This window comes from Callospermophilus lateralis, chromosome 5 (assembly GCF_048772815.1).
Source record: "Callospermophilus lateralis isolate mCalLat2 chromosome 5, mCalLat2.hap1, whole genome shotgun sequence".
NCBI classification, from domain to species: domain Eukaryota; kingdom Metazoa; phylum Chordata; class Mammalia; order Rodentia; family Sciuridae; genus Callospermophilus; species Callospermophilus lateralis.
The window spans coordinates 101,909,164-101,935,685 of record NC_135309.1 but is presented as its reverse complement, the minus strand read 5'-3'; positions in this window follow the sequence as shown (position 1 = coordinate 101,935,685).

Sequence of the window (26,522 nt, the reverse complement as noted above, 5' to 3'; positions counted from 1 at the left end):
TCCTGGGCCTACAGCGCTGAACACCTGTATCTGAACTAGATTTTGTCTTTCTTACTGCTTCGGATTCCAAAATTATCTTCTTTAACTAGCCATATCTCACTTGTTCCTTAAGCCAGGCACAGTCCCAGCTCCTACAGGGAGCCCTCTGTAATGACAAGTGCATACCTTCCTCTCCCCAGTTTTGCACTTTTCTATTTGGAATAGTTATTGCCCAATCATGTACATTTGCAAATCCATTACTGTTCTATTTGACTGAAACTATAAGTGAACATGGAATGGTGGGGTGGGGTGGGTCCAAAAATAAATCGCTACATTCTTTTCTCACTATACTTCACCAAAACAGGATTCTTCAGTTCTCTTCTCTTTGGAAAAAGATTGTGGCTCTAAATCCCTTAATGATTTTGCCTGATTTAAAATCTAACAATAATCCCTCATAGTAAATTAAGATTCTGTATCTTTTTGTTCTTGCTTTTGGAATAATTGTCTAACCAAAGATCTCCATAAATTTATTACATCTTCGAAGTAATCGAAATGTCTTTCATTTAGGGATGGGAATGTCAGTCAGCCTTAGCTCCAAGAGATGTGATAGTGCTAACTTCCCACTCCACCAGGAGGTGCCTTGATTTGAACCATGCATTGGGTGGGGAAGGGTGGCTTCAGGAATGGTTGCATTTAGAAACCCATTCACCAAAGAAAGGACACCTGTTTGTCCTTGATTGCATGTAGAGTTCTGGGCACAGCCACTACAGGTCTCCTACAAGCACCCCCACCCCATCCATTGTCCCCCTCTTCCATTCCAGCCTGCCCCCTCAAAATAAAATTCAACAAGCCCTTCTTCTACTTTGAGGAAGCAGGCACTGTTTCTGGGAGGCCCCAGTGTTCCAGTCTTTAGGACAAATCCCTGGGGGCCATACAGTGCTTCCCTGTAGCAGAGTAATGTGCCTTTCCTGGACCAGGGCCGACTTTGCCCTAAGGTTACCTTTCTACACAAAGAGACCTTTAAGGGTACTATTGCAGGCCTCCACACTGGAGGTTTATGTCTGTCAATCTTAGAAAAAAGGAGGCCATAATAAAACTGCAGGAGCCAGCAGTAGGGAATTACAACTCCAGGATCAGCAGAGGTCTGCCTCACAGCCCTGCTAGATGCTAAGCATTGGCCTCTCTGAGGAATGAGAACAATAAAGCGGAAGGAATTTAAGTCAATTGGCTGCTGGATTGCATTAGCAGGACAGGGAGAAGGGGGCACTTGCTGAGGGTGGTGTACTGATTCTTGGCTGCTGTAGTGGTGCCAGCCAAGCTGGGAGATCCAGAATCTGGCAGATAAAGAAAGTTTATCCAAGTCAAATGAGTTGGGGAGGCCTGCGATGTGCAGACACCCAAGTTGGAGGCTACATGTGCAGCAGACATCACGACTTGAACTGTAATTCAGTTGATTTATAGTTAATATGAACAAACACTAATAAAGAGCTCAGCGAGTGACCATGATAGGGAGAAAAAAACAGGAAATATACCAGAAGGTGGGTTGGAACACTTTGCAAAGAAATGGTAGGAAAAACAAAAGCAGTGGCAGCAAGGCAAAGAGACGGGTAGGGAAGCCATCAAGTAGACCAGTCTGGTTTGGGGGTGGGGAGCAAGTGGGTAATTGAGCTGAGAATAGAGAGGGTATCACTACCACCTGTCCAGCAGCTCTGCAGTCCTGATTTTGGCAGTGTGGTCCTGATGCCTGCACGGAAGGCTAGTTGGACCCAGCTTGAGAGCTTCCTAAAATATCCTTGGGCCTGATGCAACAGCACTTAGTGATGGCACTGCATTGCGATGTGGTGACAGGAGAACCTGGTGGTGGGGAGGGAGAGCCTTTTATGTCTTCATATAATTTTATCTGAGAGAGGCCAAATAAGCCCAGCATTCCCAAAGGAGATTGAACTGGTTGGAAGAATGGTTAAGCTCCTGGATAAGGAAAGATTAGAGTTCCCACCTACCTACCCTCCTTATAGAAGGCTGGGCTCCTGGGGTGCTGCCCAGTCAGGGGTTGGGGACTCAGGAAGACAGACCCAAGGGGGCCCTCTGCAATCCACAGGGCACTTAGAAAAGTCAAGGAGAGAAAAGGCTGTGCTAAAGCAGCCTTCACCCAGGAAAGAGCAGCACAAAGAACAGGGAGCTCCCCACTGCCTGCCAAGCCTCCCCCACAGGATGCCCTCTGGGTCAAGGTGAAGGAGCTGGATTGGGGAAGGGAAGAGCAAACAGGCCTAGTCTGGAAAAAGGCTATCTCCAAGAGCTACCAAAAGCTGGCAGCACCCTAGATTGGGCAGAGGTCATCTCCACATACAAATGGTTTGCCCACTCTAGGTGGGCCCTTGTTCTCCAGAAGATTTAAATTTTGAAATGTGACAACCCTGCAAAGGAATGCAACTCTTTTTTCTTCCTTCCCCAGGTCATCATTCTTTTCTTAGAGGGCTAGAGGTGGGTCAGAGGGAGAAAGGTTTGAAATTTTTGCCTCTTTACCAAAACGTTGGAAAGTGTCAACCATGTCTCTGCCACCCCTGCCCCCAATGCTCAAAGTGTTCAAAACTAAAAGCTGCTGCATCTTTTCAGCAAGTAATCAGCACAAGTTGAAAGGCACATGCTGTTGCATTTCTGATCAGATTGTATGTTAAGCAGGAAAATATACCCCCCTCTTTTGTGGCTAAATGCATGTCTGTTTAAAGAAGCCACCAGGCAGTGCCTCTCACTTTGTCTTGGCAGGGCACAACCATCAGACGAAGTGGGAGGAAGAAACATTAACTTCAACAGCTGTTTCTTGACCCCGGCTGTCAGTCTTCCCAAGAATAAATTTTGGAGAGTCCTATTTGAAACAAAGAGGGAGTTTTGGGGGAGAGAAAAGTTGGTTGGTTCCAGGGCGGCCGCCCAAAGAATCAGGGAACAAGATGTTTGCAGTTACCACGCCGCCTGCAAGCCTCTGCCGGGTGCAGGGATGGAGCAAAGTAACTTGAAAGCTCCCCTCTCGGAGCCCTGTGCCTGCAGCTTCCCCCCCTAACGCGCGCCCAGATCCAGCGCCGGTGGTAAGAGCCGTAGCTCGACTACAGTAATTCCCCAGCTCGGGCGGCTTGAAACTGCTCGGGCTGAATAGCATTTGCTGTTCCGTCCTGCGGCCGCCTCCCGCCGCCGCTGCCTCGCTCCCTGCAAAGCAGCTCTCATTATCCCGGAAGTTGTGCTGACACAGTCTCGCTGCCACCAGAAGTTTGTCAACATCAAACTTCTCCTGTGTGGGGTACGTTCACCTTCCACGAGTATTTAATGGAGCCAACAAGCAAACAAACAAACCCAAATAAACCAGCCCGTGATGTCATGGTCTTTGTTTTTTCTTTTTTTTAAACCTTTCCTGGAAGGCTGGGGCTCTCAGGAATTTGCTGGTGGGCTTTGAGAGCGCCTGTGGGTTTCTGGGGGGAGACAAGGGACGGACCCCCGAGGTGGGAAGTGGGGAAGGGGCTGCGGAGCGGGCGTGCGTGCGGATAGTTGGGTCTGGGGGCTGGGGAGGACTCCGGGAGGGGGCTAGGGCCGGCGAGTTGGTCCTGCAGCCTGTTGGTTGTCGCTTGTTTGGAGGATGCACGGACAGGACGAAGGTGGCTTTGCGTCTCCAACCCCGCACAAAGGTTATTTAGAAGCGTGGCTAGGCAAAGCTGGCAGGGCAGACGCCCATTGCGCTTTCAGCACCCCTGAAGGACATTTCTGCAGACATCTCTCTGGATCTTTCGGAATAAAGGGCATTGGGGTCATAATATGTATTTTGGACTTCAACTGTCACATAAGAGAAATCCATGGGATTTGAGGGCGAGGAAGTACCATCTTTTCTGTCTTGAATAGGTCGTTTCTGATACCTTGATTAAACCATTCTGTCTAAACTTAATGAACTGCTTTCTCTAAGCCAGGTCTCCGTGTTTAGTTCAGTTGCCACTACCTAGTTGGGATGTTTGTGGTTTCCAGTTGTTCCCCTGCTGAGATGCTCCTGGCTTGAGTTGGGGGAGCTCTGATTAACCCTTTCCATTCAGGACTTTGACCAGGGCACCTTGAATCCTACTCAGATGCTGGAGAGAACAAGGCAGGCCTTGTAGAATTGACATCCTAGACTTCCACCAAGGGGTGCCACTTGGGGGCCACAGGTTTTCTGGAGGATCTGGTACTTTAGACACTGATAATAACTTTGTATTTACTTTGGAGTGGCCACATACAGTATTAAAACCGGAGACATCAGGGAGAGGGCTGTGGTGGCCTCATGTCAAGTTAGGGGGCACCTGAGTTCAAGATGCTTAAGGCCAGCAACCCAAAGTTTGCTCCCTTTAACTGGAAATGTATCCACTGTGGGTACAACAAAATCGACTCTACTTTTCAACAATAAGTCACAGTGGAAATAAATTTCTTTGAAGAGATACCATTTTCCCACTATGCTATTGCAGGAATGGGAGGCAGGTTTCATCTGTTTAGGAAGCCAGGGACTTAGTTTATTCTTCTTGTTGATCAGCTGTAGTGACCTTGTTTCTAGAAAAATTATGTTTGTTAGCATATGTCTTTAATAACAAGCAGCAAGATGCTTTTCCCTGTTTTTCAAACTACCCTAAACAGGAAAATTGTACTAGTCCCAAGGGGCCAGCTTACCTTAAACACATAACAAAAGCAGAAACCCCAAAACAAAATCTAAAAAAAAAGTAACTGAAGTGTTTCTTGGAGGTGGAAGTTACTTTTAACAAATAGAAATCAAAATGATTCAAATATAGTTATAGAACAGCCCAAACTATACACATGCAAGCCAATACACACATGCATCTCTTCTGAAAATTTAGCAGTTCATGATAGTGAATTTTCCCCTTGGCCATGACTCAAAAATTTCCCTGAAATTATTGGGACTTCTTTTTTTGGGGTACTGTTTTAATGTTGTTATTTATTTTCTTATAATCCACAAAGTTGTACAATTTAACATGTTGTACACAGTGCAGATGGGAATCAAGGACATGTGGAGGATTCCATTTCCAACTCCATGTGCATGAATTATTTGCCCTGGATATTAATCTGTCATAGTGTAAAAAGCCTGATTTACGAAAGTTGGAGGACTTTTGCAGAATAATGTATTGTATGGTTCATATGGTTGGGCTTATTTACAAATAAAACTATTTTGCATTCCTGTCCTCAATTTTTTAGTTGGGCAAGGATAATTTTCAGTTTCTAGTTCCGGAATGGGAGTGGTAAGCATGAGGAAACAATTTCTTTTTACAGTGATGTGAGCTGTGTGCTCATCTGGATTTAGTTACTTCATAAGGTAAATATCACTAAATGTGCTTTGGGATCTTCGAGGATCTAAGGCGGTGGACCAGTGAAAATAGTCTACTGTGAGATGCTGAAGAATGTCAAACAACTGAATTCCTTTGCAGAACTAATTGGGTCAACAATGGTATTCTTTAAAGTAGAGATTAATTTGAAGCATTTAAAAAAGTATTTCCAGTTTAATTTTGGTTACATTTGGGTTATTTTAGTCAGTATGATTATTAGACTTTTACCCCAGGAATTCAATTAAAACAAACCCTTCTGAAAAATATATATTCTCCAATGAATAATGTCCGCTAATGAAGAGGTAGGTTTTGAATTTCATGCTAATTACATTTTAAGTAATGAAGTTCTTGCTTATTTTTATTTAAAGGCAAAATATCTGTATAGATAATAGCCAAAGCTAACCAAACTGCTTTAAAAATTAATGAATATTAATCAAGTTTATGAATAGCACAATACTGCCCCTGCCTGCCTCAGGAAAACAAATGTATTGACTTCATTCTCCTGAAATAACAACCCTTAGTTATTGATGGTTAAAATTATTTTATTGCTAAAAAGATTGTAGATAATGTAATTTTTGCAATTCATAAGACTTGGCCCTATTTACTAGACTTAGATCTCGTCCCAAAAACTAAATCTGTCTTTTAAAAAAATTTTTAAACATATCTGAATCCTATTTCTTTTCATTAATTTGCCATCTCAAGACATTTCTTTCTCCTTTTTCTAAGTTCCCCTCCCCCATCACGTTGGTTGTTCACATGAGAGACTCAGGGTGTTCAGGCCTTCATTTATATTTGGGATATAGATAATAGCATCATTAGTCAGCGCTTTCATTCATCTAAATTTGTCTAAGCATATTGGAAGCTGCCCATGAAATCTTCCAATGAAAGTGACAAATGGATGTCAATCAAGTAGCCCCACCCACTTCAACCTTGTTTTGTGCCTTGTGTGAGTGTTTGTGTATATTTCCTCCATAAAGATAGGCTAGGCTATTTTTTGATCTGGACATCTGCCTGCTAAGGCAAGTTTCCCAGGCAGATCACTGGTTGGCATTAGACTAAATTTGCAAAATTTAACACTAAATGAATGACAAAAGAAAAGAAATAGTATATAAAATTAAATTGTGGCAGAATCCATTCCCTTAAGATAAATAATTTTTGATACTCTAAATTTCAAGATTCTACAGTTTTACTTCCAATGAATTTGTAATGAGAAAGGTAAAATCATTTCAAGTAAGCCAGCAAATTTGGGTCAAAATGAAAGCAGTTCTGAGAAAGAGAGAGGAGGGAGAGAGAGAGAGAGTGGGAGAGAGAGAAGGAGACATTCCTGCTTCCCATAGGGCTGTTTGGGATTTTCTGCCTATTAAGTCTGTATCTATATTCTTAAAAAATACCTATATGTACTGTACTCTGTGTGTGTGTGTGTGTGTGTGTGTGTGTTTTACTATGGTGTCCTATTTCTATTTTTGTTCTTTGTTTTTAATAACCAGTCCAATTTCTAGTGCTATTTGATAGGTGAATGTGCTTATTAGGACTTGATGCCAGTTTTAATCTGAGATTACTTTGACTGCACTTGAAGTCTATTGCTGTTTTATAACCTATAACATGTTTTTACATGTTTAAGAGTTGCTGCTGCTGCTGTTGCTGAAAAAAAAAAAAATTCTGTGTTGATATTATAATGAGTTTATGTGTTTAGCCAAAAAGTGCTGTATGCTAAGATTAGCAGGAAAGATTCTAAAGTACTAAATGGGTTAGTAAACCCTTGATAATAATTGTAGTTTTGTGGGTAAAAAATACTTTTTTAGCATTTTAATACTGCGTGAAAGAGTCATTTTTTCCCTAAAGTTGTTATGAAATTTCTTTGTTCATAAGGAATATTAAATAAAAGTTTTTAAGTTGTGGTTATTTTATTTGGAAATGCTTTGGAGTAAAGATAATCTTTACACCCAGGACTACAGATTGCAGTTTCACTTGCCATTATCCATGGCAGGATGTTTAATTTTACTCCTGTGACCCAAAGAATTTTTAGTGACTTTTTAAAAGTGGAATGTGGAAAGTATTTACAGCTCGTTGCAAATGTGGGAATTCATTAAATAACATTCTAAATGACCATTTACTCTATGACTTGTTATTGTGATGAGTAGACACGAAAAAAAGTTATCAACTATATTGTGGGTTTAAAAGTGTCCACTATCTTTTGATTGTGGCTGTAGTCAGAGTCTTAATGTCTTCATTTTTCTTTCTTTCTTTCTTTCTTCTTCTTCTTTTTTTTTTTTTTTTTTTAATATTTTAGGCCCGCCAATGCTTTTCCTTCCAAATTTGCTGTATATAAAGGTAAAGTGAGATTTTTCTGATAGTCTGTTCTGTAAGCTAAACTTGTTTTCTAAAAACCAGACTGGGCATCTCTTTCTGTTTACATGTGGAAACAAAGTATACTGAATTAGGAAAAAATTTGGCTCTCTTGATATGATTTTGAAAACAAAGTTATATATATATATATAAAACATAAATCCATATATATATATATATATATATATATATATATATATATATTTATGTCTAAAAGCTAACTACCTTTTTAGAGTTGAAAAAAGCAGCTTTGGTTTTGTTAATAAATAGTATTAACTCAGCTCAGAACTACTACTGGAAATTAGATACAGAAAGGTCCAAGCTGTTCTGACTTAAAATTTCAGACATGTAACATGTGCAGTGACCACCCACCTAGTGGTTAAATAGTATGTTTACTTTCCTACAATTTTCTGAACCCATTGACTCTGGAGATTTACCCATATGGTGTAATTTTCTTTGCTCGGGAGCCTGGTATGGGAATTTGGACCTAGCAGCAGCCTCCAGTCTTGTCAGTCTATCCTCCTGGTCAGTGGTTCCTTCTGGTCATACACTTGACACCTCTCTCCTTCCAGGTCATCCCCTCTCATAGTTTGCCACATCAGGCCTCCCCTGGAGCCCCAGTAGGCCGCTGTTAAAGGGTCTCTGGAAACAGATTGACAGATTCAGCCTCATTTAACTCACTCCACCCCACAGTACTGGGAACTGAATCCAAGGGTGCTCTATGACTGAGCTACATTCCCATCCATTTTATTTTGAGACAGGGTCTTGTTCAGTTAATTGCCCTGATTGCTTTGAACTTCCGATCCTCCTGCCTTAGCCTCCGAGTTGCTGGGATTACAGGTATAGATATGCTCCCCACCCCTGCACTTACAAGTTCATTAAGACTGAAATTTAGCCAGTTTCCTTCCATTTCTGAGTCAGAAAGAATGTTTTTAGTAGAAGCATCTTAAGGATGGAGAAATTCTACAATAGGCCTGTAAACTGAGGCTACATTTAGCTTGTCGTTCCTGGAGATTCAGGAACTACAAGCTCAGGTCCCAGAAGTCCTTTAAAATGTTTTATGATTATTGAAGGACTCAGAAGGAATCCCTGAATGCCTTTAAAAGTTCCAGAATCCTCCCCATTCAGCCAGTGCTTGCAACCACATTGGGCCCATTTCCATAATAAAGGCAAAGAAGAGGCTTTTGGATTGGCTTGGAAAGATGACAAGGACCGATGTTTCCCATCCCATGATTCCAAGAAGAAGATTGTAGGACAGAAGGCTGAAGGGACAGATACCTGGTCCAGATACTTGATGACTCCTGGGCAGTGGGCCAAGCACTGGGCCAAGCACTGGGCAGAGCTCCAGAGGCCGGGCCCAGGCCCAGGGCACTCACTGGTTTAAAGCTGGCAAAAAAAGAACACTCCTGCCACACAGTTCAAGAATAATGTCATCCCCCTTCCATTGTCCCAATTCATGAAGGGAAAAAGAGACTTCCATCTAAAGTCATTTTTATTATTTTTGGAAGCATTGCAATCATTTTACAAAATATTTTCCCTCCTACTTGCGTTCATATAGGGCAGATGCTATATTGCCAATATTTGGCAGTAGGGCTACTAAGAGATTTTAATTTGGCCATTAGTAATTATATCAGAAAAAAAATTATGCTATTCAATTTTCTGAATGCTTAAATATGGTATCCCCATTCTACAGATGGGAGAACTTGAGCACAGAAAGGTCAGGCAACTTTCCCAAAGACAAAATGAGTGAAGCATAGCCTGATTTCAAAGCCAGGCATGTGGCATTATATCCCTGCTCCTAATCACTCTGGTCTGAGCAACTTACTTAATCTCTTATAAATTTAATTGGGTTTACCCACCAAGTTCATTTCTTAGTTTGTATTGGAAACATCATTTCGTGGTCTTTACACAATGGTCTAACTTGAGACCACAATGAATAGGAGGTGAACAAACCACAAGGCTAGAGAGCTATTGTTGGGTTTATCTAGTGATGATCTGAATGAAGTTTGAAAATAATTTCTAAACACCCAAAACAACTGGCTGAACTTTTCTTGACTGATGTGTATAACATCTAAGGAAAATTTCTTAAAAGAATAAGCAGTTATGATGAAAAAAAAAGGCATCTCCAGAGCTTTGAAGTCAGTTTTAAGAAATTGATTTGGTTGCACCATTGCTATATGAAGGCCATAAAGTCTGTCTACCCTGCCTGCTTCATCTCCCCAGATAGACTTTCCAACATTTTCTAACACAACTTTCCACACATTTTTTGCTGTGTTTAGAATACGCCTTCTACTCTCTTCTGGGATTGCTCCAATTCTTTCTTCAAGGCCATATCTCAAATGTTACTTTCTGTGTGAAGTCCCCTCATCCCACTTCCCCGGGGAGAGTTACTCTCCTCTGTGCTCCCACAAATCATAGTCATGCTGCATTACAGAACTGTTACAGGGAAGAACATTGAAATGATTTGTCTTGTGAGCTAGCTTTTCCAGACCAAGGACCGTGATCTGCTCATTTCCATGTATATCAGGAACCAGCAGTTTATGGCACATTGCAAGTGTTGATAATGCATATTAAATGAATGAAAATTTTTAAGTAGTATAGGGGTTTTTTAAGACATCTATTTACATAGTTGGATTGTATAAAGTCATCTCACTGGATTTTGGTGGGCCAGCCTAGGAGTTTTAAGTCTTTGATTGTGATCGAATACATACACTTGAAGGAATGAACATTTATTTCTTCACATACATGCTCTGGAAGTCATGCTTAAGAACATGACCTGGGATAGGTCAAAGAAAACAAAAAACAAATCAACCAGCAGGAACATAGCAGCAACTGCATTGTTAGAGGCATAAACCCAGAGTAGATGGCTGTGGTTTAGCATCCTACCAGAGTCTGGCCTGAAAGATGAACTTGGAACATTTTAAGACCAATAATGTCTGTTATTCATTTTTCACCTCTCTGGTCTTTTGAATCATGCCATATTTCCCTCTCCATATTTTCCAAACATTATACAAAAATTCTGCTGTTTACAGCAGTCTTAGGCTAATAGTATATGGGAAGTTGAGAGAGAGAGAGAGAGAGAGAGAGATATTAAAGTGAACTAGGGTTTTTCTTCATATTTCTTTGTTAAGACCAGAACAGTTATCAAGGAAAGTGGTGTCCTGTAGTTCCATGTGGATACCAGTGGCAAAATGAGTGGAGGTTCTGAACCCTGAGTGCTCTGGCTACCATCTTTCTTTCCAGCATCATCTGGAATAACATGGTTCCTGTATCTCTTCTCCAACAACACAGTTCTTACTCTGGATGTGCTTCTGCTTACAGACACTTTGCATTGGCTGTTTCCTTTGCTCCAGATCTCTTTCATTCCTCTTTTATCAAGTTAATTTCCTCAGTCATCATTTATACAAGGAGACCTTCCCTAAACTCCCTGACTAGTGAGTCTCCTTTAGATAGCCTTTAATTAGTGGCAAGCATCATAGTTCTAACTTTACCTTTAATTGTGAAAATATCTTATTAATGTTTGATTCCTCTATAAGTATAAGCTCTATGAAGACAAAGCCCTTATCCATTTTTGTACCACTATCTCTCCAGTTCCTAGCATAATGCTGGATGCAAAGTTGGTTTCAATAAATATCGGTTGAGTAAAAGTCAGGCAGAGAAGCAGGCTTCTCTGTGGACTGAATCAGAGGTACATGTGAAAAAAAAAATATTTTCTCCAAATTCACAAGAGGTAGGAGACCCTTGAAAGAGACCCATTCTTTGAATATTTCCCATGTGTCAGCTCCAAGTCTAGTCTTTTTTTTTTTTTAAAGAGAGAGAGAGAGAGAGAATTTTTTTTTTATATTTATTTTTTAGTTTTAGGCTGACACAACATCTTTGTTTGTATGTGGTGCTGAGGATCGAACCAGGCCTCACGCATTCCAGGCGAGCGCGCTACCGCTTTAGCCATATCCCCAGCCCCTCGAGTCTTAATGATATATGATGAATGAGATACTGAATCTTGTCCTCGTGCTGTCTTTAAAGCTTATTTCAACTATGCATAAACTGATGATAATGATGTTGATATAACAATAAGGCAAATGTAAGAATGTGTATAGTATATGGAACTGTATATAGTAAAATGTACATTATATATATAGAATAATCTTTGTGCCATACATTCATCAATTCACTTGATTTTAAAAGAACAATCTATGAGGTAGACATTTTATCATCTCTACTTTATAGCTAAAGAAATAAGAGCCTCAGAGAAATTAAATTTCTTGTTCAAGATTACTCTCGCGAACTCAACATAAGTCCCTGGTCTGGATGACATTGAAGTTATATTTTTTATATTAGAGATGGAATGAGAGTTGGGCAGAAATGAATTTGAAATTCCTCTATAATCTCAAACTCCAATATCCTATTCTTTGGCCACAACCTTCTGTCCTTCCAAGTCTTTTTTTCTCTCATCTCCAATCCCAATCAGCTTCTCAGAGATCATGAGAGCCTCAGCTTTTTCCTCTCCCTACCCACTAACATCCCTCCAGTCCTACTCTGTCCTTAGCTTTCACCAAAGTTTGATCCTCTCACACTTCAAGGTGTCAGTCATTGAAATCTCGATGCCATGATCAACCTTCTCTCCTCTTGCACAATTTGATCCTCACCTCACCCTCATGGAGATGTTAAGAAGATTAAATAAATCAATATGTGATTTCACTTAGAACAATGTCTGCCATTGTTACGTAGCAGACATAATATTGTTTTTATTTACTCTGAGTAGCTAAGCACTGTTGGATGAAATCTTGACTGAACTAACTTATTCAGACTCAGCGGGATCCTTAACGTTTTTGCCTGTCAATCTTGCTACTTGGCAAATTTCAGCATCCACATATTTTTTAGTATTCTTCCAAAATTCTCTATTCTTTACAAATCTTTGACCCGACTCCTTGTACCCTTTCCATCAGCAGATGACTTCAACAGTGGACATCCCTTTTTGCTTCCTCTGCATCCACTCCTCTTTTATTCTGCATCGGGCAGATTGGCATATGCTCTTGACCACAGTGATTTGTTTAGGGAGGGACGTTTAAGTCAATGCAAGCCAATCAAAATCTTTCCCAAGACCTTGAAAGCATGACTACAAAAGAGGTGCACTCTCCCTTGGGATCATTGCTGCTAAATAGTGCAAAAGAACGGAGATGTGGGCATATGGATTGAGCCTGCCTGGGAATGAAGTATCAATAGAAAAGGAATGAATCGGATATGACTTTTCTTTGTTCATATATGAATACACCATCAGTAAAACTCCACATCATGTACAACCACAAGAACAGGATTCCAATTAGAATAAGTTATACTCCAGGTCTGCATAATATCTCAAAGTACACTCTACTGTCATGTATATTTAAAAAGAACAAATAAAAAAAATAGAAGACAACAAGAGAAAGACAGCCTCTTGATGCCATCACTTGAGTATCTGATTCTAGCTATGCCTGACGACAGAAAAACCTCTTATAAGTTACATGGACTAATACATTTGCCTTTTGTCTAAATTATTTGAGTTTGTTTTTTATCACTTGTAACTGAAAATGTCCTGCATAGTATACCTTGCCTTATAGTCATTGATCCAGTGGAGAGTCTTGCCATGAGTTCCTCCATCAATTCATTTCTCTATTTCTCCTTGACCCAGAGAATGAGTGCCACTCCTCGGTACAAACATCACCTCTGCGCCCTTGTGCCTCTCATCCTCACTGGTATCTTCCAGACTTCATGTTACATTTCATCCTCCTCTTTCATCTTCAATTGCTCTCTTTCTACTGGTTCTTTACTTTTAGCCTAAAACATGTTCATTTCTCTTTTTTTTACCAAAATTACTCAAAGTGTTTGTTAACGTCATTCTCTTCACCTCCTCACCTTTTATTTCATTCTCTATTTACAGATTTCGCATTCTACTACCTCTGGGTCATCAGGGACTTCACATTGGCAAATTCAATGACATCTTTAGGCCAAAGCGAGCTAGACCTGTCTTTCACCTTGGACAATGTCAGTCTTTTTTGCTTTTGATTAGACAGCATCTGTTTTGTTCTGAGGTTCAAGATACCATCCTTGTAGGTTTCTCTTCTATGCACTGTTACGGTACAGATTCCCTTTTGGTGATTTAACTACTCCATGGTTTTAATTTTTACCATATTCTGATGACACTTAGCTCTCTATATATTCATTCTTAGAATTGTATATCCTCTACCTAGAATTTCACATATTTGCTGTTTATATCTCAATATTCCAAGAACACTTCAAATTCAACTTAGTTAAAGTATAATGTGTTTTCTTACTCCCAAGTCAGCTTTCTCTGATATGCTATCTCAGTTTATAATACCTATTGTCTAGCCACACAAGCCAAATTCCTAAGTACCATTTTTATCTTCTGACCTTCACCTCTTAACACCTTGTTGACCTTCCAAATATTTAGGAAGTCAGTTCCCCTTCTTGTGGCAGACACTGATGGCCACCTACCCAGCAAAGTTTCTCTCTGCCTTTTCCCTTGCTAACAAAATCTATCTCAATTCTGCTCAAGCATCCACATGACTCTGAAAAGCTATGTGCTTGAGGGAAAGTTGGCATCAGTCTCAGTTCCGGTTCCAGAAGATATATCTTGATTTGTCTACTCTAAGCCAATCATGAAAATTCTTGTCAAAGAATATTCAGAAATACTTAATTAGTTATCTATACAGAAATATTTGACTCAAATGAAGGAAATGGTTATTAGATTTTTGTCAATGAACAATGGAAATTATAAAGAGGGATGGGGAGGAGAGAAAAATCCTGTAGACATTCTGGGGACAGTAAATCTTTTTTACAGTTTAGATAAATTGATTAGACAGCATCTGCTTTCTTTTTTCTTTTTTTTCTTTTTCTTTTTTTTTTATTCTGCAGCCACATTTTGCCAAGTCTTTTGCTTTCTCCATCTTTTGCCAGCTCTGGTATCACATTCTCTAGAAAAACTTCCTAGCCAACCAGATGTGTTAGAAACCCTTCTTTTGTTTAAGAAACACGTACACATGCACGATGCATGCACTTGAGCATGTAGGCGCGTGCGCGCGCGCGCACGCACGCACACACACACACACACACACACACACACAAGCATTGTATGCTGGATTATAGATGCTATGTCAGGTCTGGTTTTAGTTAGAAGGGGAGAACCCTTCTGTTTGGAGAGGGAAAGCAAAAAACAAACAAACAAACAAAAAAAAAAAAAAACCAACTATGCTTCATGCTGAATGTAACCTAGATGGCATGGTGGGATTCTTAAAAGAGGAAAGCAAAGGTCATGTTTATTGCCTCTGATTATTTGTGACGAAGGAACCTCAGTGTTCTGCAGTTCTCGAGATTGAGTTGTCTCCCACACACCATTTCTGACATGTGTGGATATTAAACTTGAACTTGGAAATAACTGGAGAGAAACGCCCTTAGGAAACACACACAACTAAACCTGTCATTTGTTAACATTTTATTCAAGTGTTATAAAGTACTTCATAATAGCCTTGTTAATAGTTGCTTGCCCAAGGCCAATAATAATTTACTAGACAAGGTATAAAGGCTCTCCTTTTACTCATTTCCTACTGTACCTCTGTATGAGGACAATAACCCACAGAGCTTTCAATATTTCCTCCTAATTTTTATTTTGAAAAAAAATTCAAATACAATGAAAACTGATCATCTCCTTCACCTAGAATTACCAGCCATTAACCTTTTGTCATATATGCTCTCTCCCATCTTCTACTATCTGCACCCCCCCACCCAAATTTCGGCTGAACATTCTGAAAATAAGTTGCAGATATTATCATTTTACCCCTTCATACTTCAGCATGACTTAGGAATAAGGACTGTCTCCCACACAGCTGCAACACCACTGTCATATTCAAGAAATTAAGTACTGATACAATAGAATACCTAAAATACAAGCTATGTTCAACTTTCCCTAATTGTTCCAATTCTGGTCTTTTAAATGATTTTTTTCTTCTCACCGCATATCATCAGGAACTGTGCATTGCATTTAGCTGTTACATTTCTTTAGTCCTCTTTTGTCTAAAACAGTTCCTCTACTTTTTAAATACTTCTATGACATCAATACTGAATTGAAGGATTCAGACTTGTCATTATGTAGAATGTACCACATTATTTAAGTATTGGATTCAGGTTAAGCATGTTTGGTTAAGAATTTTACATAAGAGATCCTGTTTTCTTCTCAGTGTTACAGCTTGAGGAGGTTATTATTAGTGATAATACTATTATTGGTGATAAACCTTTTTTTGGTGGGGGTTATATTTATCAATGGGATGATTTATAGACAACCTCCCAGAGGTGAGACCACTATTTTCATTTAATGAGTAAAGTGGAAAGGAGAATAAAGTAATTATATAAAGATACATATTATATATACACATATATATTATATAATCATATTTATATGATTACTTTATTCTCCTATTTATATTATATATTATATTATATATATTAAAACTTCTGAAATGAAATTACCAGCTTTCAATTATTTGTATATTTTCATTAAAATGTTTTTAGCATCTTGAATTATCTGCATGGTTGTCTCAAATCTGCAATTCTCTTTTCACACAGATCTGTTCAGCTAAATGGCATCTATTATCTTCAATTTGAAGATCAGCACAAAAGTTAAATGGCTTAAAGGCAACACAGTGTAACGGAAAGAAGAGATTAATCCAGAATGGTCAAACCTGTCCCATGACCTGAAGTAAGTCATGTGCTCTTCCTTGGCCTCAGTTATCTCTTCTGCATAATGGAGTGGCAGGACTTCAGGGTCTTTAAAATTCTATTATTTGAAATGTTCATTCCTATCTGTAGTTAACTGCTACATAAACTGACTCATTCTGACTCCTAATTATAAGTGCTTGTGCCTTATGCAAGATCAAAATAATTTGGTATGTTTTATTGAGGAAATACTAGAATTTTAGGAATAAGTAGGAACTATGGAAATTATCCCTTCAACCTCTCAACTGATGTGGGATTCCATCTAATCGGTGGCCATCCTGTCTGTGCTTGAGCACTCTAGGTAATGTGGTGATGTGTGCCCGAAGCAAGTGCTCAGGTGTTGAATCTTGAAGTTCTGCCTCAGCAGTTTTAGGTATTCTTTAACGGTGCATGACATCGCTAAGTCTCACCTTTTCTTGATTTCAGAAATCCCTTCCTTTGCTCTCCTTCAACAATGTACCTATGTGTCTATGCCTGGGACTTTAAGCTCAGCTCTTCTCTGCTTCTCAGATCTGGACTTTTGGTCCCCCTTTGACCATCCTTCCACCATGCTCATTGTTTTTGTAAAACACCAGGATGCGAAATCCCTTGACACCCCCTCTCTCCCTGTCTAGTAATCAGTTCCTTACAACTATACTGACCTTTTGCCCAGCATGGACAGTGGCTTTAGCATTGCCCTTACAGCTTCCTCAGCACCCACAGTGTTTCTGATTATACCAGGTATACTTGAACAATTATTTAATGCCAAGTCCTGCACAACTTACTTGCAAAATATAGAGCAGCTGTGCACAGAAACAAACAAACAATAATTGACTTCTGAAGAATCCTTTAAGGTGAGGGTGTGTGTTTTTAGAATAAAAATGTGACTGTGTTGTAACCTAATCAAGCAGATACCACTGACCAAATCATACATGAGCCATAAAGAATGATAATAGGTACCGTTCCAGATGAAAATGAGATGCTTGCCAAGTTGCTAATGTGAGATTGGAAATACTACATAGGTAATCATAAGGGCCTTAGAATATTGAGGGCTGTAGACATGTAACAGATACTCACTCTGATGTGTGATGATGTGCATGGTTTAAGTAGAGGATGGAATACAATGACTGTAGATCAAGAAATGTGACCCTGAGGGTTTGGATGGTTTTTACTGTGTTTCTCAAGAGTAAATAAGTGTGTCATATCTCAAGTTGACATTCTTTTAATGCTAATGTAAATTGTGGGAGACTTTCTTCATATTTTATTCCCAATTGATTTCTCTGCAAATTCTTAATGTGAGTAGTTATATTTACAAATCCGAATGAAATACCAGTATCAGGACTCGTAAAAATCATTATTTCTATAAGTGAGGAAATAGAGGCCCAAAGGGACAAAGAAGTTGCACAGTTCTGGTGATGGAGTCAGATCTATCACCTGGTTTCAAGGTCAAGGTTATATTACCACAATTATCAAACTTTCCATAGCTTTGGGGTCTCTGGAGATGGGGCTACCTCAGGAGAGAGTTGATGGTTTCTCACTTTCTTCAACTAGAACTATACTGTTTTTGAGTGTTTTATATATTGTGGTTGAACTTAAATATTAAAGGACACTAGTATCCTTTAATCATTTGAAATGTTCATTGCTATCTGTAGTTACCTATATTTGGTACTGGGAATTGAACCCAGAGGCACTTAACCACTTAGCCACATTCCCAGTCCTTTATTTTTTATGTTATATTTCAAGACTGGGTCTTGATAAGTTGCTTAGGGCCTCATTAATTTGCTGAGGCTGGCCTCAAACTTGCCATCCTCCTTCCTTAGCCTCCCAAGTGGCTGGGATTACAGGCATGTGCCACTGCACCAAGAAAAATATATTTATATTTTAAAATTAGTAAGCACATCTTATCCATTTAAATGGTGATTGAAAAATTTTTTCCCTATAGCAATTACTCAATAATAATATGAAGTTATAAATTATTTGCATTTCATATATTTTTATTCAAATTGGTTCTTTAAATCAATGCATTGTTAATGGTTCCCACAGATAAAGATGCAGATGAGAAAATTGAATAAAATCCTCTCTTCTGCTATCTTCGCAATCAGATCTCCCCCTTGACTCTGCTACTTCAAAATGAAGAGAAATAAAATATGGTAGAGGCCATGAGTAGAAATAATAATAATAAAAAAAGCAAGCAAGTTTAGGTTTCAATAAACTCACCCAGCACTCACCTGGTGGGCGCATGATGTATTGTTGAGTATAAATGGCTAGAAGCCTATCTGATTCATACTATTATGTAGCAGGAACATTTATTTTCACAGCTCTATTCCTTCTCAAGCATTTCTTCCTCAGGAATACAAATGTTGATGGATATCAGATTAATAACAGCACATTTTCCTAAGTTTTCTTTCATGCTATTATTAATAATAAGATTCCCCCAACACTGTGATGACTATAGTTATCCATGCGTACTTTGGGTCATGAAATGGCCTATATTTTAGTTCCCCTGGGCTTCCGGCTTTCTACTTAGCTGATATTTGCAAAGTTAATTCAGGTTATTTAATGCCTAACTTTTTTCACTGATCATTTATCTTCCCTTAATTCTAAAAGACTTTGATCACCAAATACATTTGAATAAACTGTTTAAAATAAGACCAAGCACAAACATGTTTTTAAGCAGTGGTTTCCTCCATTGACACAGACCTGTTTTTGATAACGATAATTCATAAACATTTTGGATTCCAGTTATAAGCCTCTTTCCTTTATCAGAGCAATTAAGTTCAGTGAAAATGGAAGCATATTTCAAAAACACCAGGAATGTGGATTTCCATTTTTAAAAAACCATCTTTGAAAAAACTTTCACAAGCTGGGCTTGGTGGTGCATTCCTGTAATCTCTGTTGCTCAGAAGTTCTGAGGCAGGAGGATCCCAAGTTCAAAGCCAGCCTCAGCAACTTAGTGAGGCGCTAAGCAACTTAGCAAGACATGGCCTCAAAATAAAAAATAAGGGCTGGGGATATGGCTCAGTGGTCAAGTATCTCTGGGTTCAATCCCTAGTACAACAAACAAACAAACAAAACCTCAAAAAAACCAAAAACCTTTCACAGAAAATTAAGATTATCTGAGCTATAATTTTACTGTTTTGACACTTTAATAGGTATATAGTTTTCCTCAATTAAGTTGTTTTCTTTCACTACCTGTGGTGAGGTGGTTGCAATATTAAAAACCGGCATGTCGTAACTCTGGCAATAATTTTTCTAAACTAATCTGACATGAGTAGAAAAGTGATTAGAAAAGAGACAGCTCCCAATGGAAGATGGATAAGCTATTCCCAGAAACCACCATTACTACTGAAAAAACTAATTGCTTTCCTCTTGTTTTTGGATATTTCCTCTAGTTCAAGAAGAAGATGTGTAGAAACTTCACTTTGCTGCTGCTTATAATGTTTCTTCCTTGAAACTGCAGAGAGCCTTGAGTCTCCAAAGTAAGTCTTTGAGATAATAGACTAGATGTGCTTAAGAGAGAAAAGGTGAGTGTATCTGGGTCTGTAGATAATTAGATCAGTAACTCATTTGTTCATTTAATAGGGATTGTAGAGTTCCTACTATATGGCCGGCACTGTGCTATACAAAAAAAAAAAAAAAAATGAATACAGGGTTGCTATCCTAGACGAGCTTCATATTCATTCTGTATTTTTTGGTTTGTTGACACTGTGGTTTGAACCCACGAAATGCTCTACTACTGAGTTACTTCTTCCAGCTCTTTTTATTTTTTATTTTGAGACAGGGTCTCACTAAGTTGCTTAGGGCCTCACTAAATGCTGAGATTGGCTTTGAACTTGCTATCCTCCTGCTTCAGCCTCCTGAGTCGCTGGGGATTATGACTATGCCCCACTACTCCTGGCTACATATTAATTCTAATATGACTTAGACAATAATAGAAAAATTACTATGGAAGTCCCAAGAGCAAAAATACCTGTAAATATCACTCTGATGCCATTTCATGGCTATGATAAATTTGTTTTAAGCTAGCCTTACTGAAACTTACATTGTTTTTGTTCTTTTACACTAGTAATTTATTAAGGCTATGGCAAATAAATCATATATTTTTTTAAGTTCTATGAAGTTCAATATAATATACAAAAATTACATCATAGGTATCTGGGTGGAAGATTAAAAACAGGGTCTCACTGCTCTTCAAGTGAATGTTCTTCAAGGTGTGGCATTGTGGAAAGAAGATTGGCTTTGATCTAAATACAAGTTCTTACAGTTAGGAGTTGAATTAGCAGAAATAAGTCACAGAGTTTTCCTCAGTCTTGGTGTCCCTATCTGTAAAACAGAGCTAAAAGTAATATTGGCCTCATGTTGTTGTGAGGGTCAGTTGAACTAATATATGTGAAAGTACTCTGTACAATGTAACAATGAATTCTACTACTGTGTATAATTGTAATGCACTAATTTAAAGAAAGAAAGAACTGTAAAATTTGAAATCCGATAAAAATTGCTTTTTTTTAGAGTGACTATGCAACAATGTTCATTCATGAGCATAGAAATAATACTTTGCTATATTCTTAGCACCAATCTTTTAGATGAAAAATAATTTGTCAGAATCCCTAACTGCAAATGACTGTAATCCTGAGTGTTCATGGTTAGTATTGCTGTAGGGCTAGTTAACAGTTTGAAGTAAGAATAACTAGATTTTGCTGGGTGCAGTGGTGCACATCTGTAATTTCAGTGGCTCAGGAGGCTGAGGCAGGAGGACCCCAAGTTCAAAGCCAGACTCAGCAATTTAGCAAGACCCCATCTCAAAATTAAAAAATAAAAATGGGTTGGGGATGTGGTTCGGTGATTAAGAGCCCCTGGTGTTATGGTTTGGATATGATGTGTCCCCCAAAATCTCATGTATGAGATAATGCAAGAACATTCAGAGGTGAAATAATTGGATCATGAGAGCCTTAATCCAATCAGTGAATTAATCCCCTGACAGGATTAACTGAGCAATACCTGGGGGTAAGTAGAGTGTAGCTGGAGAAGGTAGGCATTGAGGGCATGTCTTTGGGATGTATATTTTAAATCTGGTGAGTGGAACCTCTCTCTCTGCCACCTGATCACCATGTGAGCCACTTTCCTCTGCCACACTCTTCTACCATGATGTTCTGCCTCACCTCGAGTCCCAAGGAATGGAGCCTGCTGTCCATGGACAGAGACCTCTGAAACTGTGAGTCCCCAAATAAACTTTTCCTCCTCTATACTTGTTCCGGTCGGGTCTGTTAGTCACAGCAGGAAATAAGCTGACTAAAATATCTTGGTTTAATCCCTCCTTACCTGCCCCCACAAAAAAAGAATTACTAGATTTCATGAAAAGATATGTTTCTCTTTATAAGGAGATTACCAACTGTATAAAATTCATAAAAACTTGGATAAATAAGCCAAACAGAAAAACTGAAGGAGAATCATCTCTATGATGACATGAAAAATAATAAAGCCTATGTCTTGAAAGGAAAGCAATTTTATTGGTTGAGATGTTCTGGGTTGCAAATATCAGAAGAGTCAAAAGGATATTTAATGTTCATTTAACAGGAGTTCAGCCAAAGGTAATTCCAGAGCTTGTTGAGTGGCCCAGCAATGTCAGGACTCTGGGTCAGCATCTTTGATGTTACCTTCATCTTCCATCTTCCATGTTTGTTGCCTCACAGGCAATAATCACATCATGTATGTTTCAGCTTCAAACATGTAGCACTGATGTCAATAGCACAGAAGAACAGAAGGAGCACCCTAAGAAAATCTCCTTAGAAATCTTCTCAGAATGTAAATTATTACCCAGAAAGACCCTAGAAATTCCCTCTCACATGGGATTGGCCCCAACCAGGTCACATGGCCACAACTCACTGTAAAGAAACCTGGGAAAATAAATATCTAGCCAAAGGGGTTATGACTGTACTTTAAGGGCCTTGAGTTCATCATGATTCATTTCCTGGAGTACACTGTGAAAAACAAAATCAGAGCTTTAATAATGAGGATAAAGGCAAATGGAGAAAAACTTTAGGATAACTGACTAAGGGTGTCCTGAGGGTTTTCTTGTTTTTTGGGTTTTTTTGCATGTGTATAAAAATAGTGGGCTATACCCAATATTTATATTATAACAATATAAATATCATTCTTGCTCTTTAGAAGAGAAATTCTAAAAGCTATAGCTTGAATTATAAGGTTCTAATTAAAAAACAATAGAGCAAAAAGTAAATATTATATATGATAGCAAAACATGTCTGACCAAAGCCAACTGCCTTTATCCCCTCTATCACACAGTGATTGCTTTTTCTTTTGTGAGGTACTGATCCTCTGAAATGGTTATTTTAATGTTTTAGCCAACAAGATTTATCCATCCAAATATAAGTTCTGTGATTAATTACAAGATATATAACTCTTGTCAACCTATTGATTTTTTCTCTTTAGCCTTTTTAAAGTTTTGTTCCTACCTTGGGCTGGGCTTTGAAAATACAAACAGAAATAGCCAACTCCTCTCTGCTAATTCAAATGAGGGCTGTTGTAATTTATCCTCTGTTCATGTTCTATATTAGTGATTGTTGTCTTTATATCACTCCATCACTCCCTGCTTTATTAAAGCTAGATCTAAGTCATGACAATGTGCTTTTAATCTATCTGTAATGTTTTAAATATTATACATAACATATATATTATATAACAGATATTATAAATAATATATAGAATCTATATTGCATAATATGTATTATATAGTACATATTATATAAATAAATGTATATATAATCTCTTCAACCTTGCTGGATCAAGCTAGAGACACACCATCTCATGATTTTCATAAATATTCTCTGAAAAGGAACTTCTATTTCAGAAGGAACATTAGCTGAGGAAGAGCCTAAGAAGGCTATGACAATGTGTATTAATTTCAGATTTTGGATTCCTAATAAATTTTAAAAAGTGATCAGTTCTAGGTTTACCTCTTTTGGCACTTAAAATGAAAAACATTACTTTTTCCTTTCTTACAATCTTAATAAATCACTCTAGTACTTTTGTCAAATAGCTATCAGATAAAATTACTTCACTGGCAAAAGAAACAAAACATATATTCAAAAGAATAAATTCATACAATTACAACTTCTTATCCTCCCTCCTCCCATTCAGATCATATCATCTCTCAGTCTGGTTTTCACATATTAGTAAGTAATGGAATAATACACAGGAAATGAATAGCCCCTCCTCTACCCTGTAAATCAGAAAAGTCATTTATAGGAGCTGAGTGAATGGAGGGAGAGGTATATAGCAAGGGAATTGAACCTTAATGGCCCCTCAAGAGCTATAACCGTCCATCTATCTCTCTGCTAACCTCTCTCTCTCCTTCCATCCACTGCATCTTTCTCAATATCTCTCCATCCTACACCTCTCTGTCTTTCTCCTCCCTTCTTCCCTCTCTCTCTCTCCCCTCTCCCCCCATCCAAATCTCTCAGGCCTGGAAACCTATTGCCTCACTTAGAAGTGGTCTGTGTGTTTTAAACATCAAATGAAAAATTCTCCCAAGAACTAAGTCACTCCTTGTAGTAATTTTTAAAGATAATGGACAGCTTGGTGATTCGTCCTCCTTGGAAAACATTAATTACACGACTCAACTCTATACTATCCATGAAAGAAGCCAGGACCATGGAAATATCAAGATGAGAAAATACAAAGGTCACCAAACATTGAATATATTTTTTACTTAATTAAATATGGATACTATGGTAAATTGAGAGTTTTTAAAACTTTGAGCAAAGAAATGGATAGCTTTATTTGATTCTAAAGCAAGAGATATAAGTAGTTACTCTCTGTCTACTTTGCTAATCTCTACTACCATCTTTCCTTTTTTCAGTTGCAAGCTAGGAATCAATCCTATCACTTCTCAAGACACCAGTAGATCATTTAAATCATAGAAAGCTTTGTTGTACATTGAAAACACCTGGGGAGCCTCAGAACATTCTGATACCTGAGTATCTCCCCCAAATTATGATGTTTGAAGTAAACTTTGATCATTGAGATTTGGAAAAAAAATCCCAGAAGATTACAGTATGCAACTAAAATTTAGAACCATTGATCCAGTCTCAACATTTTCTAGTCTCTACCAAGCTGAAGACATAAATATATGCCTTTTGGATGCTATTTTTCAAGGGATAGAGAAGTAATTCATTGTTTTGCCTTTACCACTAGTTTTTAGAGACTCTATGGAACCCAAACAAACAAAGACCTATAGTTACCAACTGTATTTGTCAGGGTTCTTCAGAGAAACAAAAGTAATAGGAGATATTAATTTGTTTTATTTATATAATATTTACATTACATAATACATATGTATACATATATAATCCCAGTTTAAAAGTCAGCAGACTTGAGACCCAATAAGAAGCTGATTTTTTAGTTCAAATCCCAAGGCAATAAAAGATCAGTTTAGCAGTCAGACCGGCAGAATTCCTGCTCATTCATAGCTGGGTCAACCTTTTTGTTCTATTCAGGTCTTCAACTTATTGAATGAGAGCCACCTGTATTAGGGGGAAAACCTGCTTTACTGGGTTTACTGATTCATATATTAATCTCATTCAAAAACACCCTCACTAACATACCCATACAATGTTTGGCCAAATATCTGGGCACCTGTAGCCCAGTCAAGTTAACATATAAAATTAATCATCACACCAACATAGTACCTAAATAAGGCAGGTGATTAACAGCTTAAATGGGGGGAATTCAAAGTAATTTAAGCAATAGACAATCCTTAGATGTTTAAAAATCTTCAGCAGATAATAGAGGTGATTATGGAATTTTTGACTTGTTCTAGTTATAGTCAAATCCTGCATTTCATGTTGAAGAATTTTCCTAAGAAGGACAAAGGAAGAAAATTCCTGTTTGTAATTAACTGCTGAGGCCTCTGCAACTCCTTAAAAGAAGCTAGAAAGGAAAGAATAGGATAAACAGATGACCTTAGATTATAATTATAAGACTTATGGAATTTTCTTCCCAGGGCTTGAATTATCAGTGTTTGAAAGTCAGTAAGCATTTTTTGAATGAATGAATAAATAGAAGTAAAAAGTGGGACCAAAACAAGGACTTCTTCAGACAATTTTTTATGTAAGGACATATAAGAATAGGCAAGAAGGGTGGAAGAAGATCAAAGAGAACCTCAAGTGATACAATAGGAACAAGTTTTATTAGTGTGCAAGATTCTCTTCCTCCTTGCTCTGAGGTGAGTGCTTTGCCTACTTGATCTGGATGTTTTGAACTTGGGAGAATTGAGAGAATGGACAGAGAGAAAGAAATCCTGACAAACAGAAAAGAGTGAAGGAGAAGGAAAATTAGGTTGGTCCACATAATAAAGAGAGTGTGAATGGACAGGACATTTCATGGGCTCTGTTGGAGTGTATTTTAGCATTTGGTGAGTTTTAGAATAACTGTGGGGCACAAGAGAATTAGAGAGAAAGGGAAAATAGATCTAGAGATATTTTTTCTATGAATTAAGGATTAATTTTCCTTAGGAAGATTTAGATTAAAAAGAGATTAAAGCTGGGTATGGTGGTGCATGATGATAATCCCAGTGATTCTGGAGGCTGAGACAAGAATTGGAAGTTCAAGATCAGCCTCTGCAACTTAGTGAGGTCCTAAGCAACTTTAGAGAGACCCTGTCTAAAATAAATAAATAAATAAAAGGACTAGAGATGTGGCTCAGTGGTTAAGCACTACTGAATTAAAACTTTTGGGGAGAGAGAGAGAGAGAGAGAGAGAGAGAGAGAGAGAGAGAGAGAGAGAGATTATTATCATTATCATTTTATCATCAGGTTTATGTTTCTTTAAATATAAATTAGTTCAAAGGTAAGCCACATGAAGCTCCAGGACTTAATTCAAGTTACCCATTTTAAGTCCTGAGTGTTCTCTATAGCACTCTCTCCTTGTAGATAATGTGATCTTTTAATGGTACCACATGATTATAGCTTATTTTCCTTGTTAGAGAATGTATTATTCTTAGTATTTACTCTTAACTTAGAAGTGGAGGTTATAAAGAAGTTGGACTTTTTTGAAAGCTAAATAAAACATCTTTTCTCATTGGTGGTCTACTTAGTA